Below are 23,284 nucleotides of genomic sequence, written 5' to 3' on the forward strand. Positions count from 1 at the left end.
CCATAACATTACAAAGAGACAGTAGGAGTTTTGGGAGTTTGTTTTTTGTATAGCTGGTTTTTTAGACGTTTTCCAAAATGTTAACTTGGCATATATTAAGTTCAAAGAAGAGCAAATGAAAAACCCAACAGCATTCATAAAGAATGTTCAATTCCTATCTCTTTTTTGAATTTGAACTGCAAGACATCTGTCTCAGAAAATATTTCTACTCATAACTCTCTGTATATTGTTTTTTTTTGGTGATGTCTAAAATATGCCACGTTATGTTTCTTGAGCCCTTAAATCACATCTCAGCAAGATGCATTGGAAGTGGATTTGTGTGTATGCTTATATCCATGCATGTGTGAGCGTGTATGTATACAGTACATGAGTATGCAGGCACAGTATGATTATTTGTGGCTTTTTTTCTTTCTTTGTCTGGAGGACGTTACATTTACATATGCCATTATGCTGTAGCCACACGCCTTCTTACCAAAACAACTTGGAGGCAGGTGCATTCAGAATGTCACGTTCAGTTAGCAAACCAAAAGTCTAGTGCTAAAATGTATATGCCAAGAGCAACACACATAAATGTCAAGCTTAACCAGTTTCTTCAATGATTTCACATGGTTTATAACTGATCCAGGCTCATCATCTATGGTCTGAACTGGTCTGGATGATTGGCCAGCTGGATTCAACATTGTAGACTATCTTGGTCAAATTGTTGTAACTTTGCAACAAAACAGCTACCATGTTCCAAAACCTTAAGTTGGTGTGAATTTTCCAGTTAAGCAGAGGACTATAATGTGACCATCAATGACTACGTTTACATGTACACAATTTCCAATAATCAGAGTAAGGACTTCATTGCAGTGAGATGTTTACATGACTGGAGCTAACCTCTTCACATGCAGTTTTTATTTTCTGATTATTCACATTTAGCCCAATGCAGAGCACAAATGATGAACTCACATATACTGCCCTACAAAGGCTAAGTGCAGTATCTACGCAAACACTGAAACTGAGAAAAATGGCTTTAAAGTTTTTTACACCAGCCAGTCAAACATGTTACTGCAATTTTGGCACACACATTTCTCTGAAATGGGACAAAATTTAACCAGGAGACTTTGTCACAAGACACAACAGATCTCACAAAGCCCATTTTAACCCTTAACTCAATTTTGACCAAATGCGTAGTTACTGCGCTTTCGCTTTGTAGGGCAGTATACTGTCCACTGTTTTAATTTACTTATGTTAAGTGACAAACACAAACATTTTTATGGACATATTTCGTTATTGTGTGCCGTGATGAAGACAGAAATATTATGACAATGCTTGTAATGATTTTATACACTGCTGTGGCATTATTTCAGCTGTTTCTGGATGAAGCAGACTGCTGACAGTGGGCCATGTTGACAGAGTTCAGGGAAAACGTTCTAATGTTAAGTTTAAAACTAATTTGCGCTTAAGGTGCGTGACTAAAACACACGCGCACCTTATTTAATGGGGTATAGATGCGATTAAAGTGTTTACATGAATGCATACTGCGATTAAAAACGGCGTACACCACCCCAGCTCTTTTAATACCAATATACCTACTGCAATTATGAGCTTAAGTATTGTGTTTAAATGAGGTAAAGTATAATTGCAATATTGCCAAAATCCCATTATGAACACAATATAAACGCATTGCCGTGTAAACGTGGCAATGGATCTACAACATTTCTGTTCGTGATACGCTGATGGAAGGTCAGTACAAAGACAGTTGTAGCAAAGACTGGTGTAAGAACAATGTTAGTTTTTCTAAGTGAGTCAGGGGGAAGATTCTTATAAGATATGTAATTATCACCGCTAGAGATTGTCATACAAAAACAAAGGCACAGCTTGATGATCCTTTGGATGAGCATTGAATGATGAGAGTTGTAGTCTTTACCTCCACTGCCAGTTGAAAATCAGTTTGACAGGACTCACGATTATCCCTCTGGGGTCCGACCATTTTGCGACACTGGCAGAGGTTCTGACATGCTCTTACATTTTTTCTTTTTTCAGTTGCTTAAAACATATTAATGGCAAGTGTCTTATAACACTGCGTTCAGCACAAACCGGGCTACAATATTATATGAGCTACATGTATGTACATGTTTGTATTTTTGAGAGAAAAATGTTTATGCATGGTTTTTAAAAAAGCCTACTCATTCACATAAAACAATATATTGATTTAGAAATGGTAAGACACTCTTTGTTTAGAGGGGCAGTATGCGAGAAAGATTGATTGACAGCTGAGGAAACAAAAGACTTGCATAATGAGCTGCATAATGAGCCTTTAGGCAGGACTGTGAGAGAGGGAATTACAGTAAAGAAAGTGAGGACAAAATAAATGTATACGTGTTTGTTTGTGGTTTATTAAGAAGTTAATAATACAATCAAAATAGAAATGAAGGCCAGTAGGACATTCAGTTCATTTGGAAACAAACCTTATTCAAAAACTTAACTTGTATAAACTAAGAAACTGATACACAACAGAGCTGTAAACTTCATGTGGCCATGTTACTATATAACTTTTTGTCCAAAAAGTGTGAATATGTTTTTCCACTTCATAGTTTGGTACTGATGAGAGGGATGCAGACCTGTAAGAGAGTTATAAACAGCTGTTAGCATATATTGTCCACAGAAATACCACATAAGCTTATACATAACTGATGGGTAAATTACTGTTTAACACTGTACGGCATGTAACAGTTATCCGCCATTACGGGAGTTCACGCGTCCTCGTTTGTAAACAATGTGAAAGTTTTTCAATCCGAAGTGTGCAGTCTGCTGAGGTCTCTTATGTAGGCTGAACTGCACAAGCCATAAGCATATTACATGATAGCAAATATAAATGAGGATAAATGATTTACAGTTACTTCAGGAATATATCCTCCTCCAGTGCGTCTTCCATTGTTCTTCTTCTTAGGTAACGTAAAAGATAAATGCTTCTCTTCTCCAATGTCAAGACATAAATGAAGATCTTCCTCACGTGTGTGTACAAAGTTTATCATCCAACCATGCGGTAAAGTCTTTAAATCTTATAAAACTCTAGGCTTTGTTTGTTATTGTTTGAACTGTTCATCTGCTCATTACCATGTGAACAGCGGGTAACACCTGTAAACGTGACCGCATTAGAGATAATGAAGTCAGCCAGGAAAAACAGTACTCTCTTTACTTAAATGCAGATGATATAAACAGGCAATATTTGTTTTCGATTATAAATGTTTTCTGTGGTGTCACAAACTGAGAACACATTTTATTTCGGACTTTACACAGACTTTAATAGTTTGGCTGAGGTGATTGTGAGTCATAGATCGGTGCCCTAAGATCGCCTGAAGTAACCTTAGTATGTAATGAGTCAACTTTTTTGATTGCTTCATTTAAGTGCGCTCCCCTGTGGACCACCAGCTAAATGATTAACAAAATCTGCATATTAAAAAGTAAACGTGTGAGAGCATTCAACAATGCTGGCACATTTGTTTTAGTGTGTGTGTATATATACAGTAGTTAAAGCTAGCTGTATATAAAAAGTTTGATAGCTGGGTAGCTAAGATGATATGTGAGTATGTACGTGCTGCAGACTGACATGTCAATGGTGTCCAGGATAAATGTTTATTTCCACCTTGAAAAGATGGTCAAGGGGAAAGAGGGATGGAGAAAGAAAGCAAGAGAGAACATGTGTTGGAAACAGCATGTGTGTGAGACAAAAAGAGGAAAAGGAAGAGATCCAGGGGTGTTATAAATAGCTCTCACCTCCCCTGATAAACTATGAGCTGCTCTATAATGACATAGAGATGAGCCTGATCTCATCACACACACACAGATGCTGACAAGCACGCAGACATTAATGCACTGATGAGCCAAATGATTGATAGCACTTCTATCACTCTGCCTGTGCACACACACACACATACAAATACAGATATACACACACTTGTTATGTTTCTCGGAGCGAGTTCCTCACCACAGAAATGGAGACTCATACATTATAGATATCAGACTTGTCAAGTGCAGTTGACAGTGGTGCACTGAATTGGCTCTCATTGCTTGTGCTGCCATCTTAGATTTGCAGAGGATTTAGGGAAATATATTAGGGGAATTAGCCTGTCATTGCCATGCTTTTTATACTGTCTCCTTTACACATGCTGTGTAATGCTATTATATTTATGCGCATGCATTTCGCTGCAGATGCATGGGTTGGTGTGCTGTGTGTATGAAAGATAAGTTTCATTTTATACATTAGTGTGAATTCATAATAATGTGACTGCATATGTGTGTGAATGTGTCTCTCTTTGGTTTGAACCAAAACTGTCATTTCCTCTTTATGTTTTTATTACAAGGAACAAAGCAAAATTAGGTCTTTTATATTCTCTTTTTTACTCCTTTATTACCTTCCTTAATTATTTTCTGTATCACTTTGTCTTTTTCTTTCTTATGTGGGCTTTGGTTTGTTAAATTCATTTGTTTCCTTTATCACTGTTCCTGTGTTTACAGTCTTATTGTGTGTTTGAATGTCTGCTGGTGTATTTTGCATAATTATACACAAATTATATTTTGCATATGGAGGCATTTTTTTATGTCTGTGTATTTTGTAAAATGCTTTGCTCTAGAATTGTGCTTCTGTATGAATGGTTATGCACTGTGTGTGCGTGTGTGTGTGTGCGCGTGTGTGTGTGTATGTATGGGGTGGGAATTTGCAGGTATCTGGTGAAACATGATCACAGTCGGTCTTGTCAAAATTATTCATGAAAAAAAATCAATGTGAAAAACAACTTTATAAAATATACATTCTTAACCCCCAGGGGTCCAAAAACGCGGGGACGCGTTTTGACGTGTTTTCTCCTTATCATAGCAGAATCAACTTAAAATACTCCATCATTAATAATCAAACACTTACGTGTTTGACATCATTTGAAACTCTGAAGGGTCCTCTTTAATTAGTGTACATTCACAATAACAACAGATCTTTGTGTTTTTGTCAAATTAAGAAAATAAACAGGGTGCTCATTCAGACATTTCTGTCTCTGCCAGCTGTCTCTCAAATCACGTTACAAAAATTAGTTGAAACTCCGCGAATACTCGTCACACAAACATAATACACATATCCAAAGAAAGCCTGAAATGTCTACTTTTAAACAAACTAATTATTATCAAAAACAAATATTTCCTGTTTATATAATCTGCATTGAAGTAAAGAGAGTACCGTTTTCCCTGGCTGAGCTCATTATCTTTAATGCGGTAACGCCCACACGCTGTTGACATGGTAATGAAGAGACGAGCTGTTCAAACCAGCAAAGCGTAATGTTTGATAAGATTTAAAGACTTTAGCGCATGTTTGGATTATAAACTTTATACACACACGTGAGGAATATCTTCATTTATGTCTGGACATTGAGGAAGAGAAGCGTTTATCTTTAACGTTACCTAAGAAGACGAACAATGGAAGGCGCAATGGAGGCGGATATATTCCTGAAGAAACTGTAAGTCATATGTCTTCATTTATATTTGCTATCATGTAATATGTTATGGCTTGTGCAGTTCAGCCTACATAAGCAACCTCAACAGACTGCACGCTTCGGATTGAAAAACGTTCGCATTGTTTAACGTTACAAACGAGTAACTTACGCGTGATCACGTAATGGCGGATTTCATTGTTTGCTGTACAGTGTTAGACACAGTTATTCACTTTCGTATCCTTCATGGCAACTTTGAGTAAGTTAATGCTGCACTGCTGTGTCTTTTAAGTGTGTGCTGTAGGTTAATATGATTCCATGTTTACATGCTTATTTACAAACGAGTACGTTACGCGTGATCACGTAATGGCGGATTTCATTGTTACATGCTGTACAGTAGACACTTTCGTATCCTTCGTGGCAACTTTGAGTAATGCTGCACTGGGGGATCTGCTGTAATATGATATTGTTTACATGCAACGCATTCCATACATTGCGCTTTACACGCGACACCGTTTTATTATGAGCTCCGCGTTGTTTACACGGAGACTCGCCTTTTTTTTTTTTATTATAAATTTACCTTGGCCAGTCTACCTAGGTGTGTGAAAGACGCCAATCACGTGACCAAATGGTGGCGCAGCGGTAGTGCGTTAGGCCGCCACGTGGTAGACCCGGGTTCGAAACCCGCCTAGGCCAAGTTTTTTTAATATATACAGTATATTGAGTATATTGAGTTTAGGCGACCACCGTTACAAGTGCTATAATTTACCCATCAGTTATGTATGTAAGGGTATTTCTGTGGACAATTTATGCTAACAGCTGTTCATAACTCTCTTACAGGTCTGCATCCCTCTCATCAGTACAAAACTATGAAGTGGAAAAACATATTCACACTTTTTGGACATAAAGTTGTATGGTAACATGAGCCACATGAAGTTTACAGCTCTGTTGTTTATCAGTTTCTTATACAAGTTAAGTTTTTGAATAGGGTCCTACTGACCTTCATTTCTATTTTGATTATATTGTTAACTTCTTAATAAACCTCAAACAAACATGTTCATTTGTCCTCACATTCTTTACTGTAGTTCCCTCCTGCCTCATTATTATGCAGCTCATTATGCAGCTCATTATGCGAGCCTTTGTTTGCTAGCTGTCAATCAATCCTTCTCGCATACGGCCCCTCTAAACAAAAAGTGTCTTACAATTTCTAAATCAATATATTGGTTTATGTGAATGAGTAGGCAGGATGATTTTCACATCATTTTAAAGAAAAAACTCTAGACTACTAGATTCTGTTTAGGAAAGTCTTGTTAAAACATGTTTAATATGGGTTTTGTGGACTTATATCAGTGACTTAAAATTTTAGCTTTTTTAAAAAACACGCATAAACCTTTTTCTCTCAAAAATACAAGCATGTACATACATGTAGCTCATATAATATTTTAGCCCAGTTTGTGCTGAACACAGTGGTATGAGACACTTGCCATTATTATGTTTTAAAGCAACTGAAAAAAGACCAAATGTAAGAGCATGTCAGAACCTCTGACAGTGTCCCAAAATGGTCGGACCCCAGAGGGTTAAAGGACAAGTTCGGTATTTTACACTTAAAGCCCTGTTTTCAGATTGTTTATGATGAAATAGAATGGTTTTGACTGAAATTTGGGCATAAATTCATTTGCCAATTGCAAGAATACAAACAAAGTTCCCGGCGCGAATTAATACCGTACCTCACAGCACATCTAATACAAGTCAATGGAGTTGGACAAAAACTACGATAAAACCTGTTGGAATGCATCTTTTGCAGCGATTTTTGTGTGAGCATATCAGTGAATACCCCTGACCCCTGAGTGAGTTTCACGTCTTTGTAAACGAAAGTTTAATGCATTTTAGGAAGAATTGTTCCAGTGCACCTATGCAGCCATTGTGAGGGTGGGGCGGTGATACCACAGAAACAGAAAATTCTCGGGCCAGCAGCATATGTCCAAATTTCAGTCAAACCCGTTCTATTTCATCATAAACTATCTGAAAACAGGGCTTTAAGTGTAAAATACAGAACTTGTCCTTTAAAGGAAAACATCACCGTTTTTCAATATTTTACTGTGTTCTTACCTCAACTTGGACAAATTAATACATACCTATCTTTATTCAATGCGTGCACTTAATCTTTGTACAGCGCATCGTGACTGTGTTAGCATTTAGCTTAGCCCCATTCATTCCTTAGGATCCAAACAGGGATGAATTTAGAAGCCACCAAACATTTCCATGTTTTCCCTATTTAAAGACTGTAACATGAAGTAAGTATGGTGGCACAAAACAAAACGTGGTGATTTTTTCGGCAGATAAAAAATAAGAACTATATTGTCTTGCGGAAGAGCACTTAGTTTGCAGCACTTCGACCTCGGGGGCGCAGTAATATTTTTTGCAAGAGTAGTCAGGAGTAATGATGTTACTGAGCTTTGAGGTCAGAGTGCTGCAAACTAAAGGTACATTCAGATTATAAGCGACTTTGTGTGTGTCTAAGCGTCGTTGTGTGTCGCTCATCTCTTTCAAAAGAGGCATTTCTATATCTGGTTGTCATAAACAAATGAGTAATGTCCACTCCAGTATCTGACGAAAGACGGGAGACTCCACTGCTTTGTTCTCATTGGTAGTCGCTCCTGAAAGTCGCTTAAAATTTTGGATCCTAAGGAATGAATGGGGCTAGGCTAAATGCTAACACATTCATGATGCGCTGTACAAAGATTAAGTGCACGTATTGAATAAAGATAGGTATGTATTAATTTGTCCAAGTTGAGGTAAGAACATAGTAAAATATTAAAAACTGTGATGTTTTCCTTTAAGAATATTGTTTTATTATTGTAAAGGAAATATCTTTGTATTTTAAACTCTACATTTTTCACCCACCCCTAATGTACACAATGCATGTTTTGTGTCAGTGAGTACTGTATGTGCATCACATATTGAGTAATGACTGCGCAACAATCTCACTAAATTGCATCAGTGAATCTTTATTTTGTGCTACCTCTGTTTAAAACAGAGCAAGCATGTGCACAGTAACAATGATAAACAGAAAAAAGTTGAAAACCACAAGAAAGAAGCTTGTAGAAAAGGTAAAGTCAAATGTGAGTGAGGGTTTGGTGACCCAGCACCAGGAAAGCTATTTCACCTCTCTTTCTGACACTAATACCCTTATCAATCTCTGTGATTCAGTTTTCAACCTTTGCCTCTTTTTTTCTTTTTTTCCTTACATTTCTCTCCCCTTTATATATTTTCCCCATCCCTCTCTCTGCCACTTTCCCCTTTCATCTCTATTACAACCTTTCTCTTGTCCTCTCTGGCTTCTGTTTTGACTTCTCTTGTTCTTTCCATTGATTTCATTCTATTTACTGAGGCCCTTAAAAGTATTTGGAAACAAAAGTGAAGTGACCCTTAAAAATTTGACTTGCATGGCATATTATTAGATACAAAATATTAAACCAAGTGACATCTGTGAAACATCGGCAATGTTCAACCTTTACTCAGTACCAACTTCACTTTTCTTAGCCATTTTGCAGTTACTTAAAACCAGCTGGACTAAAGGTCATTTTAAATGGACGAATAAAATTGGTTCTCTTCAAGTTGTCACAGGTGTCCTAGCGAAAATAACCATAACAGCCTAGCAAACCTACAGAAGCATCCACTAATGCCTGGGATCAATGGCGGCTCGTGACTGCTCATCCGAGGGGCGCTAATTCAAAATAAGTGTTCGGAGTGTCATGTGTGTTGCTTGAGTTTTCAAAATATGTGTTTGTTGCATCATGTAAACCATGTGCATCACGTGTTTTGTCAAAATAAGTGCCTGCTGCACACGCATCAAAAGAGACGCTCACGTTCACAAAATACACGCTAGACACTTCCTTAACAGTAAACTGTGATGACGCTTTAGATTATGTGAGTTACTTGCCAACACTAGCTTCTCTTATCATAAACCCTTTAGACGCATCTGCAGCAGGCCCTTATTTTGACAAGACACATGATGCACATATCTATTGATGTGCAAAACACATATTTTGAAAAAAGGAACCACACACATGAGGGGCTACATACATGTTGTGACGACTTCGCAACGGGCACCCTCAAAAAAAGAAGTCACCGGCCGCCACTGCCTGGGACACACTGGACAATTTTTACATTGTAAATGTTTTTAAATCCATGGGCGACCACAGACGTAAGGACAGTTTAAAGGGAACATAATCCTCAGACCAGAGCACAAGATCACACATGTGCTGTGTAATAATGATTTTAAAGTGACCCGAGATCTCACAGAAACGCGAGATCAAATGTGACTTGAATGACACATTATAAAATCACTTGAACTGTTGCCACTTGTACTGTAAGTCGATATACTTTCTTTATACTCCTCTTTCATGCCATGTTTGTGGGTGTCTAGTTTCAGTTATAAAAGCATGCAACATCCGGTTGAAGCTTGCACGCTCTCATTGGCCATTGCAGCCATCATGTCAAAGGTTGCCTGATAAAGAAACAAGTTTGATATTTACGATTTGGGCTCAGGGAGGCTACAACGCAATCGGGAGTAGCAAAATAATCGTAATGGCACCCCATACTGGAGTTTTTTTATTACCAAAAAATGGCTGCGATAAAACGTTAATTGTGTAACGCCCCCTTTTGAACGTTGATGGGGATTGAAATCTTCACGTGTGTAGCCAGCCTAAGTCTACAACCTGAACCAGAAATACCTCGTTTTATACATAAAGTAAAAACACTTTAAAAACTCTTTCCCCGCCAGCATTTTTTTTAAAAGTTGCCAGCCAGCGCCAAAATTTTTCATGATTTGCGCAGAGCTTAATGCCTTCCAGAAATTGTTTTTCTTTAAATATATAAACATACAATATATCAAATGAAAGAACAGACCTTCTGCTTTTAAACATAAACAATTTTTTCCTACCTTTATTTGTTCTCTTTTTGTCACCTCTCAAATATAGGTAGATTTCTTCAAAAATACAAAATTTTTAGCAAAAAGCTGAGATAATTGCATTTTTGTGAAGGACTTTTGATAGAGATCAGATTTAGAGCGATCCTCAAAACATACACGGAGTTTGAACTGTTTGCCCTAGGGTTATATTTTCAGGTTTTATAAGTCACATAAGAGCCACCTGGTGAATAATAGCATTATTAGTAGGGATGCACCGATTTTGGCCGATACCGATAACCGATAACTCTTTAAATTTGGGGGCCGATAACCGATATCTATAGGCCGATAAATACTCATATTATTTTCACAATGAAAACCTCGCATACTGCGGACATCTTGTCTTTGCGCTAGACTAGCATACTCTTCTTAAGCCCGCAACACGTGTCATCTTCGTGCTATGTCACAGAAAGCACCAATCAAAACTCCACATGGCCAGCAATGAGCAAGTGAAGTGGTTCAACAAACCAAAATAATCCATCATTTATCGGCTTTCATTTATCTGCCTAATTTTGCTATCAGACCGATAATATAAAAAATAAGCAGTTATCGGCCGATAACGATATGTCGGCCGAAATATCGTGCATCCCTAATTATTAGGGATTGCTGAAAAAACTCGTCATTGGCAGGGATGCGTTTTCTCTTAATGGCAGGGAAAGAGTTAAACAGTATATCTATTTCTGTGCTGTCCTGTATTACTCAGTGGTAGAGCATTGTGTGCATTGTGTTAGCAATGAAAACGGTCATGGGTTTAAACCCCGGGGAACACAAATGCATAAATGTTTAATGTACATTTCAGAGAATTGTTTCTAAACACAACAGAAATGTTAAAAATGTATTTCTGAAACACATTGCAAAGACTGTGAACTATGCAGTACTGAATTGGGACTTAAAACATTAAACAGGCTTTCCACATTTCTGTGATTATTTGGGCGGGGCTAAAATAGTAGCTCGATGACGCCCCACCCCTAACACAGTTGTTAGCATCCATTCAGGTTGTAGCTGTTGAAACTTGAGAGAGACCAGCAGCTTTCCCACAAGTGGGCATGGTTTCAGCAAAGACAGCAAACACACCCCCACTATTTAAGAGTAGAGAATCTTGCCTGTTTTCATAAGATTTTGTTACTTATTTTTTTTTGGCTGGGTAGTTAATATCACCATTTTGGTACAACAACTGTCACTTGATTTGATAATGGTTGTTATGTAAATAATGCAAATACATTCAAAAAATGTTAAGTCTGCCTTACAGTAAGTGTCCAGTTTTATTTTGGAGGCCATTGTAGATTTCGTCTTTCTTCTAATTTTTATCGGTTTGACTTTTATTGTTTTCGAACCTTGTCTATAATTCAATCGTTTATCAATCTCAACCCATGCATTGTGTGTACACATAACTCCATTTAAAGCTAAACGCTTTTCTCCAGCTCATTATAACATCGTTTGCCAACAGTGGATTCATGTTTGTAAAGAGAGAACGCTTCATTGACATCTGAACATCTGTCATTAACCGTTCACTGTTTGTTTACACATTCTTTCAAATGATTGAGTCTCATTGCTCTCATGTGCTGCTTTATTCTCATTGACTGCTCTATCGTGTCCACCTGTTCATATTGATTCATTCCTCTCTATATTTACGCATCATAAATTAAGCCAAAGAAAATGACCTCGGAGGTCATTCTTCTGATATTTTTTCTGCTGAACCGAGACCGAGTTTTACTATTCTTAGTCTCTGCTGTACGGTTTAGATAAATGAAGTTATTCTCAGATCAGGGTATAAATGTAAACCCTAGTGGGATTGTATTTCCTTTAAAATCACTCAGAGACACACAGAGCAGTAGCTGGTAGCTTTATGTGCTCTGGGCATTGCAAAGAAAGACTTCATTAAATGTAATAGCTCCTGGTGGACGAAGCCCTGTGCCAAAGCATCACCCACCGCTGCTTTCACTTGTCTTTTACATATTTTTTTTGGGAAAAAGTGAAGAATGTGCTAAAATAAGCCGAGGTGCTTTTAAAGCTTTTAAAAGTGACTCCAGTAATACATGATAAGGCTCTTTACGCCTGCATGTTGTTATTTGCCAGTTAGCAGACACTTTCATCCAGGTACACTAATTGCAAAAACCGTTCCGCTAGAGCGGTCTGAGGTGAAGAGGTTGTGCTCAATGACACTGAAATGTTGAAGTAATTTCTACTTACAACTCAACTTATAACCTCTAAAGGAGCTGACCAATAGACTACATTCAGTCTTGCCATTTTTCTTTTTTTACTGGATAAATGGCAGGTACATACACTGTCAGAATAAATGGTCCAAATACAGTACTCTGCAAAAATATAGGCCACCATGCTACCATTAGATTTGTTTTTTTGCAATTGTATAGTGATCATATATAATTATTTCTCAGTCTCTTTATTAGAATACAACCAGAAAATACAGGAAATGTGTATGTAGTATTACATACTGTATAAAATTATAAAGGGTAAACTGCAGGATCTCTTAAACCTAAATGAGGTTCAAGATGTGTTTCATGCCAAGAGATGTCATACTAAATACTTACTGATGCCTGAAGAAGACATTTAGTTCTGAATTTTTTTTTTTTTTAATTTTGTGTACATATTTCCTGTATTTTCTGTTTGTATCCTAATAAAAAGAGTGAAAAATAAATATGGATGGACGTTGCTGCGTTTACACCAGCCGCGGTAGAGACAGCAAAAAATGTGCTATTCGCGCGTAGTTGGATGCTTGAACATTTGAGTTTACGCGCTTCATTCGCGCGTGAAAGCCGCGCGTGAAATTCTAGTCATTCACGCGGAAATTCGCGTCATGGGAGGGGCTTCAGCGACTCTGCTGAGACTCGCTTGCTTCTTGTAATCACGTCACTACTACAGCAAGGTCCTGATTGGTTAATGTGGTGCGGAAATGAAGTTCAGATTTTTCAACTTGTGTGTTTCCCCCCCAGCACCTTGTGCGCCATTTGCGCAGCGCGTGCCGCACCGTAGGATGCTTAATTACGTCTTTGCATTGACTTAACATGTAATTCACCCATGCTTGCCGTCTCTACCGCGTCTGGTGTGAACCCTGCTTAAGACCTTTTCACAGTACTGCATATACCCCAGCTGCTTCAAAAAGTACAGCGTTGCACCTGAAGAGTGTATAGTAGTACCTCAGACGTACATATTGGTACCAAAGAAAGCTTATTAGTATCTCAAAGGTACCTGTTAGGACCAAATGTATACATATCTGTACATAAATGCTACATATTAGGACATTTTTAAAGTGTACTCTCCAGTATTTTGCCCCAGTAATTTTTTATCTAACAATGTGCAGTAACTATGTGCTTCATGGGTTCGAACTTAGAGGAACATACATACTGGTCAAATTTTTTTATAATGCAGTGTTAGTTGATTCGGATAAAAGTGTCTGCCAAATGTGTAAATTTAACTAGATTCCAAAATTTTCTGAGAAACGTGTTTCTAGCTCGGGTAAAACTCATTAGGTTGCTATGATGTTGCTAAGCAGTGGCTTGAGTATTGCGGATGGTTTTTAGGGCCTTGGGATGTTATGACTGTTAAACTGTTGCTTTTACTCTCTCTTATTTCAGCTGTATGAACTGTTTAGACAGTTTGAATGAATTAGTTAAAGGTTAATGTCTTTTCAAATTAGTTAAAGGTTAATGCTATTACGCTTTATCACTTTCAACTTCAATTAGTGTTAGGGATGTCCCGATCACTTATTTTGTGCGTTGATCCGATCAGAGTCATTCAATTGTGAGCATCTGCCAAAACCGAGCCCCAATTTAATAAATGTATTTTCTTATTGCTATAGGTGCACACTTTAAGTACATTAAGGTTATTAAAATCAAAGCAATGCAAGGATTAATTACTAGACTACTAAATAGCTCTAGAATTGTATTTAGAAAAAAATCCTAATTTTTATTAAAAAAAATTTTATTAAAAAAATTAACTAAATATGTCAGAGCCGATGGTGTAGTGGGCAGCGCTCCGACATATGGTGCAAATGCACTTCCGGCGACCCGAGTTCGAATTCCGGCTCGAGGTCCTTTGCCGATCCCATACCCCTTTCTCCACCCTCTACTTTCCCGTCGTCTCTCAAAACTACTGTCTATCAATAAAGGCAAAAATGGCCCAAAAAAAAATTATATAAAAAAAATAACTAAATATACTTTCTTTTCTACTTTGATCTTATTATATATTATTATTTAAGGGACAATGTGTAGTTTTTAAAGTATTTTATTAGTCAAAATCAATGTCTTTATTCATAAATATGTCTTCATTGGTGTCAAATGACCTCTGCCAATGATCTGACTTTTCTTGGTAAGCTTAAAATTTCTTCTCTTTACTTACATTGAACATGTAAGTCCATGTCGTTCCGCCATATTGAAAAACTATAATAGCAGAAAGGGACCAAAAGCACTAGTCTACCGTAACACGTTTCCACAACGCATTTACATTAAGAACACGTGAACCAGCTACAAATGGACAAGAATATCAGTGAGTAAATAACGGCTACCGTAGTTGAAACACACATTTGGAAAAGCGAGGCGCTAGAGAGTAATATTAATTTGAATGCAAAATACAATTTCACCACTAGATGGAGGAAAATCCTACTTACTGTCTCTTTAACAATTTAGCTTAGTGCAGCATTATAGTAAAACTAATATAGTGTACTAAACATAAACAACAGAAATCGTGGTCAAAATCACTTTCTACTGTACTTAATAGACTAGCAGCATTACAGTAAAACTAAAAAAAACAACCTAAAATGGCAAGGCAGTCTTTTATTAAAGCCACATAGTCTTGTTGATAAAAGTCTTTTATCAACACCACAGAGATACCCGAGCGAACTTGCTTTATTTCACCAGCATGGGTGTAACGATGTTGAGGGGTTGCGTCGAATTGACAGTAATACTAAATGGAGATCTGTTGCTACCACCTCACAAAACAATTGCATTGCTGACTTTACATGTGGCTATTGCACTGATTTTCATATATGTTATACATGAGTATAACAGCCACAACCATTTACGCTCTTTACGCAGGGGCGAAAATTTCATCTAAATGTTGGGGGGGACAATAAACATACAATTTTTCAAGAAATTTTTTTGAAGGGGACACCAATAATACAGGCAAAATTGTACTTGCAAAGAAATGTGTACAGATAGAACGTTTCTCTTTCTCTATGAACGGACGCAAATGTAATTTTAATACACATGAATGCAGAGGTGGAAAGAGTAATAAAATATTCCACTTAAGTAAAAGTAAAGTTACTTTAATAATATTTTACTTATAGCGTAACTAAACCCCTGGTCGGAGCCTGACTCCACCCACTGGCAATATTTGAAAAATGCAAGAAAAGTGGGCAGATCCCAACGGAGATACAGGGGACGAACTAAGCTCGTACCAAGCATGTGGTGAGATTGTAACAAGGGCGTGGTGAGCTTGAACCTGCTTACGTCACGAGTTACTTTTTGGACCCAACATCCAATAGGAACATTCAACTGCAGTAGCCACCGTTCAACCTGAAGACGGCAGCACTCAGACGTTTTTACACCATATATTGTGTATTGAAACACTTTATATCCAAATGTCAAAAAACTTACTAAAATCAATGCACTAATAAAGCATCATTCTTACAGATCATTAACTAAAAAAAGTTGGTTAAGGGTTTAGTTACTCTTTAAGTAAAAGTAAAGTTACTTGTCTAAAAATACTCATGTAAAAGTAAAAAGTAATTCATTTTAATTTTACTCAGAGTAAAAAGTTACTTTTTTACAGCGGGGAGAGGTTTCTAGTATAGTTCAAAAAGGACAAGGAAATATACATCTCAAACTAGTTGTTTTTTATTGTAGGAACATCTTTACAATTAAAGTGCAATAACAAAAAGTTAATAAAATAAAAAGCTTTTTTATAACTAAGAAACAGTTATGGAATTATTTAATGATTTTTACAGGTGAGTTATGCACTTTTGAAGCAAAAATAATATGATTCAGCAGCTAAATACAATCACTATAGTTAGGTTGTAATTGATGTATTGCTGGTAACATACATTATTTTATTAAACTATATACCTAGTTTAAATGAGCATATCATGAGATGAGTGCCATAATACGTTTATCCTGCACACGTTTATTGTATTCTAGCTTCCCTAATCTGTGTACCCGGTGTCTTTCAATCTATCTCTCTCTCTCTCTCTCTCTCTCTGCAATGTCTAATGACCTGCGCATTCCCGAGGACGTTCTTAAGTTATGTTTGACTTGACACGAAGCTGCTAGACCTCGAAGGATAATGCGCATGTATTAAAAACGCGTCGTGGAAATTAGCGGTAAAAACCCGGTCGGCAATTCAAGAGCCTGAATGAAACAATCGGTTCGCGTCAATGGCCAGGGGTTTCTTTCATAAGATATGAATTGAGGGTCTGCATTAGCGCGCACCTGTCTCGTCCCTCTCCATGGTTCTTTTTGCGCGTTCCCCCGCCCATGAATCAATCATCCGTGGCGCTTCTTTATCACCTTGCTTTTTTATTTATTTTTTACTCAGTAACGGATATGATTTAAAATGTAGCGAAGTACAATACTTTAAACAAAACATACTTAAGTAAAAGTAAAAGTACAGATTTTAAAAACTACTCAAAACCCAATTACAGCAACGTGAGTAAATGTAATTTGTTACTTTCAGCTCTGCCTCACCTCTGCATGAATGCATAAAAATGTTTTCTCGTTTATCTGCTTCTGTTCTCATAAAACGAAATGTGTTCATGTTTATATGTCCAGACCAGTTTTAAAACACATGTGGATAAACTGATAAGTGGTTGGAAACATTGGTTTGTAGGTATATAGTTGATTAACGCGTCGGCTCCGTACACTTCTCAACCACCCGACTGTGTGGCGCTGGCAGTGGACCAAACCACTGTGAGGCAAAGGAGGGGGGAATCAAAATGTTTACAACGTTTTTGTTGTTGCTCCGTTTGCATTTGTATTGCTTTACTTCTTACACAACTATTTAAGTATTATAAATCATTAAATTATTTTCAATACACATATTTTAATGATATTTTAGGGGGGGGGCAACCCTCAGATAGGGGGGGTCCTGTCCCCCCCGACCCCCCCGGGATTTCCGCCTATGCGTCCCCGCTTGACAGGTGACATATTAATAAGAGTCAGGCCGATATACAGCCAATTCCAGCCAGTTCAAAAATGGCTTGATCAGCCCTGATATCATTTTTTGGGATCGCCTTTGGATATCCCTTGTTAGTGTGTAAGGTTGTTTGAGCATTTAAAACGATCATAGTTTAAAAAAAATCCATTTATAAAGTCCACCCCAAACAGAGATATTTTCTCTAACCGAAAACACTTTTCAAGAACTACATCAAATGGCTCATTGGGACTAGAATTTCTAGTACACCTCAAAAACAAAATCAAGACTTTGTAAAAGGGCATAATAGGATGCTTTATTGAAGACCTCGCTCGTCCAGTCTCTCACTTATGTCCGGCTTTTTCGCAGAGCATGCTTTCAATCATATTTCCCAACACAGCACATCGCAGGCAGTTGAAATCCTGCCCAGCTCTCGAGATTGTGCCCTCTGCGTTCAATCAGCCATGGCTCACAGCGCAGCTCAACACTCAGGACCATTCACTCTGACCTAAGGTGCTGCATGAGGCCTGTAGCAGAGCTCCGTGCTGAGCCTCACTGAGCATCATCAAACAATGTGGATAACCTAAGCTACGAGGAGCAGTGCCTGCTTGTATTTGATATGATTGGAATAATGAGCCTTAGGGTGGAGCTCCGTGCTGGGGCCAGCTCTCTGTGATAAGAGCTTGGGAATAGGCTTTGTTGCAGCATTGCATGCTGGGCTCTGATAAAGCTGCAGCACATTTTGAACAATATTTGGAGTTCTTCTCCACTTTAATTGCTTTTTTTGTATTTGTGTCTTCTGAAGACCTGTCAGAAACACATACTGTACAGTACAAAACCACACACAAAGGTCCATTTTGCTATATTAGTGAGGTATTATTCCTCAGCTCTCTATGAACTGTTTGTAGCAATGAGACTGTCCTAGGATGTCACAAAATAAAGGTTTTGTCTGTTTTAGCTGAATTCAGAGGACAGTTTTGCCCTGAAAGCGTAGCCAAGAAAACCACACTCAATCTTCCATACAGCCTCCATCAGCCTGTTAATCTATGAGTTATGATGGCCAGTAGACGTCAGAGAAAAAAGCCTCATCCATAATATAAAAAAACGGAGATACTCATTCTAGAAAAGTGAGATCTTGTCTATTTTAGACTGATAGCTCTAAGTATAGTACAACACACACAGAGACAAACATCAGATGTTACTTTTATGTCAAATTAAACATATATAATAATGTACGAAAGCTCAGAGTAGTTTCTCAACCTTTTCGTACCATTGGCTTGGTTTTACTGTATGACCCTTTGGGCTCTTTCTTACACCCGTCTCAATGCAGCGCAATGCGCGACGCAAGTGTCATTTGCTATTTTCCACCCTAATTTTCACGTTTAGCGCCGCGTTGTTTAAATAGCAAATGCATTTGCGCCCCCTTTTGCGCCCATGGGCGTTCTGGTCTGAAAACGAGGTGTGTTCATGCGCATTGTTGGCGCGTTGCTATTTTGAGGCAACTAAAATAGACTACACCATTGACCAACAAAAACCTGGTCTAAAGTCTAAAGTCAATGGCGCAATGTGTTTTATGTTATTTAAAGAGCGCATTAGTCAAATGCGCCTATAAACGGGAGGACAACGCTTGCTTATCACAATATACATGAATGCGCAGCATCACAAAAATGCTTTTAAATATGAAAGATTAAAGGATTGAATGTAAAAGATTATTATTAAGTCTCTTGGACATAAATGAGGACTAATTATGAGACGTTAGAAGGCGCAAAGAGCTGCTTCACCTGCAGCCTGGTAAGTAAATAAATGCTTTGCTTTGAACAAAAATGCATCTGTTTTTAAATGTTTTTTTTTAATGCTACCTCACGGATTTATTGTATATGATGACTCTGTACCTGTGGATATGGTGAGATGAGAAACATTTTTATGTAATGCTTAAAAAAACTCTTACCTAAAAAAAACGCTGTCCAAAGTGCTGAAACGTGAGGAGAGCCGTTTGTAAATTCTTTATCTCCTGTTTGTTACAAATAAAGTATTTTTAGAGTACAAACCTTATCTTACATACTTGTAAATTATGTTTTGATGATATTGGATAGCCATACATTTAAAGCAATTACAAGCCTGCTTTTTACTTCCATGACTAAAAGAAAACGGGTTTTAAAGGTTTTAATAAAAAAATAACAATTTCAATACAAGTGAAAAACAACACAATTATTTAACATTAATCTTAAACTGGGGATCTTCTTCCTCCGCTTAGTTTTTCAGTTTACAAAGTTCGTCATCTACATAGGGATTAGACATAGCGCCAGCGCAACTTGCTTTTAAAGGGGATGAGAGCTGAGTCTCTCATTGGTTTACTGCACGTTACGCCCAAAATACTCCCACTACAATAGGACCAACCCTTTTCGACCATGCGCTCGGCGCAGAAACCATTTTTCCTGTCGTTAAATTAGCAAAAGTGGATTCGGACACGCCCATTTAGACGTTGCGCTGTGCGCTTTAGACAATGTGCTTAGATCGTTAAAATAGGGCCCTTTAACTTTATTTGTGTTTTTGAAAATATATTAAATAAAAGGAGCAAATGAAGTACGGCAATTCTAATTTCTCACAGTATAAGTAAGGTTATTTTTTTTTGTTTGTTTAATATTGAAAGTCCTTATGAATCTCCATGAGAATACAGTGAGCTGCAGACTTCATTTGGGATTCGGTGTCCACAGACTTCATTTGGGATTTGGTGTTCACTCTGTGACTTTCATTTGCAAATAATAAGCAGTGGATTTCAATATTCAAAAAGTCAATACCCCCTCCACCTCATAATGGTGCCTGGCTCCTTATTGCATGTGCCCTGGACCTTATTTATGTCTTGAGATTGATCTGTTCTCCCATATCTTTGTTTTTATTCCTCTTTTCATTTGAGTTGAAAGGAAGAATCGAGTACATTGTTTATTCAGCACTTGACATCCTCAATGAAAAAAATGTCAGTCATTGTGATTGCCAGCAGTTGTAAAGGTTGTATTGTGTCAGGAGGTAAAATGCTTTGCATTTGTGGCGTTTATACATGTGAATTATAAAGCAAAGTACAGGTATGTGTTTCTGCACCCCATGTTGTGAGACCCTGCACTTGTTTGGGAAAATGTGCTTGTGTGTCTGTATATTTTAAAGCTAGAAGGTGTAATTTAAGATTCGGATACAATAAGAAAGATTGGCATAATCTTGTAGATTGCATTAAAAGAACATGCCTAGGCCACTTACTATTCCAGGTGATAGATGGGCTGTGGAGTAGAGCTGCACAAATCTTATGATTAAAATAAAGATCACAATTCTCAATAAAGCTGTAAAAATGTACAACATAAGGTTAACTAGGGCTGTCACAATGATAAAATAATCGTCTATTCGCGATTGTTTGACCTCATCACGATGATTTCAGATCACCACAATGATTGCACATCTCTCTAAAAACACAAGGGGGAGCTGCAGCGCCTGTGTTAACGACACTGTATCAGATGGCGCTTCTTAACTGACAGTGTAATACAGTGATACATTGCAAAGCCATTCAACACAGTGTAAAAAACAGCATTTAAAGAAATCTACAGACATGTGGTCCAGTACTAATATGACCTTAGTAGGATTGGCTACTGGTATAGTCCGTTTATTTAGATTGCATTTTTATTTTCAGTTATTTTTCAGACACTTTATTGTGTTTATTTCTTATGAAGAAGTTTCAGATTTTTTAAAATATATTCATTAAATAAATACTTTTAAATACGTGTTATGTGTATTAATATTTACTGCCAGGTAAACCTTATTTCATGAACAAACCAAAAAAATATGCGAATTAAATATCAAAGCAATAAAACAGGCAATTAAACGTCATAATCTTCACAATTTATTAGACAATTAACCGTCAGCCAAATTTCATAACCGTGACAGCTCTAAGGTTAACAAACAAGATGACAAAAAATGAGACATAATACTTTGGAATAAGCCCACACTCCGGAATAAGATCCTCTTTTTGGTACCAAAACAATGTCAGGGTTCTTGTCAGTCATACCTGCGCATTGCTCTGCCTCATTCATTCTCTTTAGTTTCTGTTTCTTTCTGTCTAACGTCTTTGCGAAAGCATCCGCAGTACCGGTGGAGCGAACTTGAGCACATCTGGCTTGCGCAATACCTGATGTTGTCGCGAGAACTGCCAAGACTGCGTCTTTTCTCTTTGAAAATATAATTACCTGAATCGTAGAAATGCTGGATTAAGATCGTTTGGGGAATCGAATCGAGATCATAATCTTTAAACTTTTAACCGTGCAGCTCTACTGTGTAGGATTGTCACAGTTATAAAATTTGCCTGAGGTGTTACTTGGATAAATAGCCGTGATTATTGCGATTAATTGTCACAGCTTTGACCATTATGACGATACATTTTTATAAGAATTGTCAACATTTTTCGTTCTTCACTTATTAAATAATAATCACAATATATTTTGATTGTTGAGTTCTTTGTAAATTGCCAAAAAAAGTGATTTATTTTGATTTTAGAAAATATATCTTACAAAAATGTGAAAATTCTGTAAATAACAAACAATCACTATAAGGTGACCATTAGGGGTGCACCGATATATCGGCCGATGATGCTGCCTATGCTTCTCAATGAAGCCAGGGGGCGCTCTTGTGCAGAAACCCAATGTGCGCTGCAGACGAGTAACTATACACATGCAGCTATGACCATACCGTAAAACTTCAAATAATAGCCGAGTCCCAAATAGACGCCTGTCTCTTTTAGACGCCTGGTGTGACGACAGGTTTGGGTAAATAAACGCCTGTCTCAAATAAAGGCCTGGTCTGTTTTTTAGTTTCGGGTTGTATTTAATCTTCTAAAACCCGTCAGATAGTCTGTTTAAGACAGTTCTATGGTGCAGATTGAACACGATAAAGTTTTTTTTGCTTACCGGTAGATGTCACGTGACAGACGCAGTCGTTCCTTTACTCATCACTATGACAACACAACAAGCTTCGTCGCAAGGATTGAGGTGATGATAACAGTAGCGAAGTGGCAATCGGGAGAGTCAGGACTTTTCACGGTGGGCCGGTAGTGTTTTGGGGCCGCTGATAATAGCCGGGCTTTCAGTCTTTTGTCATGCATGCACTCTCGCCACACATTGTATTTCTCACGCGGAAACACTATTTATCATATTTAATATGCTGCAGCGCCCAAAATGTATCTGGCCGCACTGCTCTCTCTCTCTATCAAGCCCGTCTTCCCTAGAGTTCTAGTCGAGCGAGCCAATACAAAAAAAAAGAAAGAGGCTACACAATAGCCAATCAGAAAATAGCACTGTTGTATCTGGGTAAGATTTCACGCAACAACCAATAAAAAAACATATCCTTGTTTGCTTTATTTATACTGCCAATAATTTAAGACTGTTGTTATTACACGAACTAATTTGTTAAACACATTCAAATTAAAAATAAAACGTAATATGTGGTAACCTCCTGCTGTCATGCTGGAACAATTAAATTAAAAGCCTGTCTCTTATAGACGCCTGTCTCTTTTAGACGCCTGGTGTAATGATAGGTTTGGGAAAATAAAAGCCCGGGCTATTATTTGAAGTTTTACGGTAGATATGTATAATAAATGCTAGATGTCTCGCCAATTGAGTGGAACATCCACATTTGGCGCTCGCTCACTCGTAGCATTGTGTTTAATGGAGCATGT

At 37.6% G+C, this 23,284-nt stretch overlaps 1 protein-coding gene across 2 annotated transcripts in view; it reads left to right on the forward strand.

Annotated features, from left to right (window-relative positions):
• The window catches only part of pcxb (pyruvate carboxylase b), a 292,116-nt gene that overhangs the window by 49,866 nt on the left and 218,966 nt on the right, over positions 1-23,284 (forward strand). The window lies entirely within an intron of this gene.

This window comes from Misgurnus anguillicaudatus, chromosome 21 (genome assembly GCF_027580225.2).
Source record: "Misgurnus anguillicaudatus chromosome 21, ASM2758022v2, whole genome shotgun sequence".
Taxonomy (NCBI): Eukaryota; Metazoa; Chordata; class Actinopteri; order Cypriniformes; family Cobitidae; genus Misgurnus; species Misgurnus anguillicaudatus.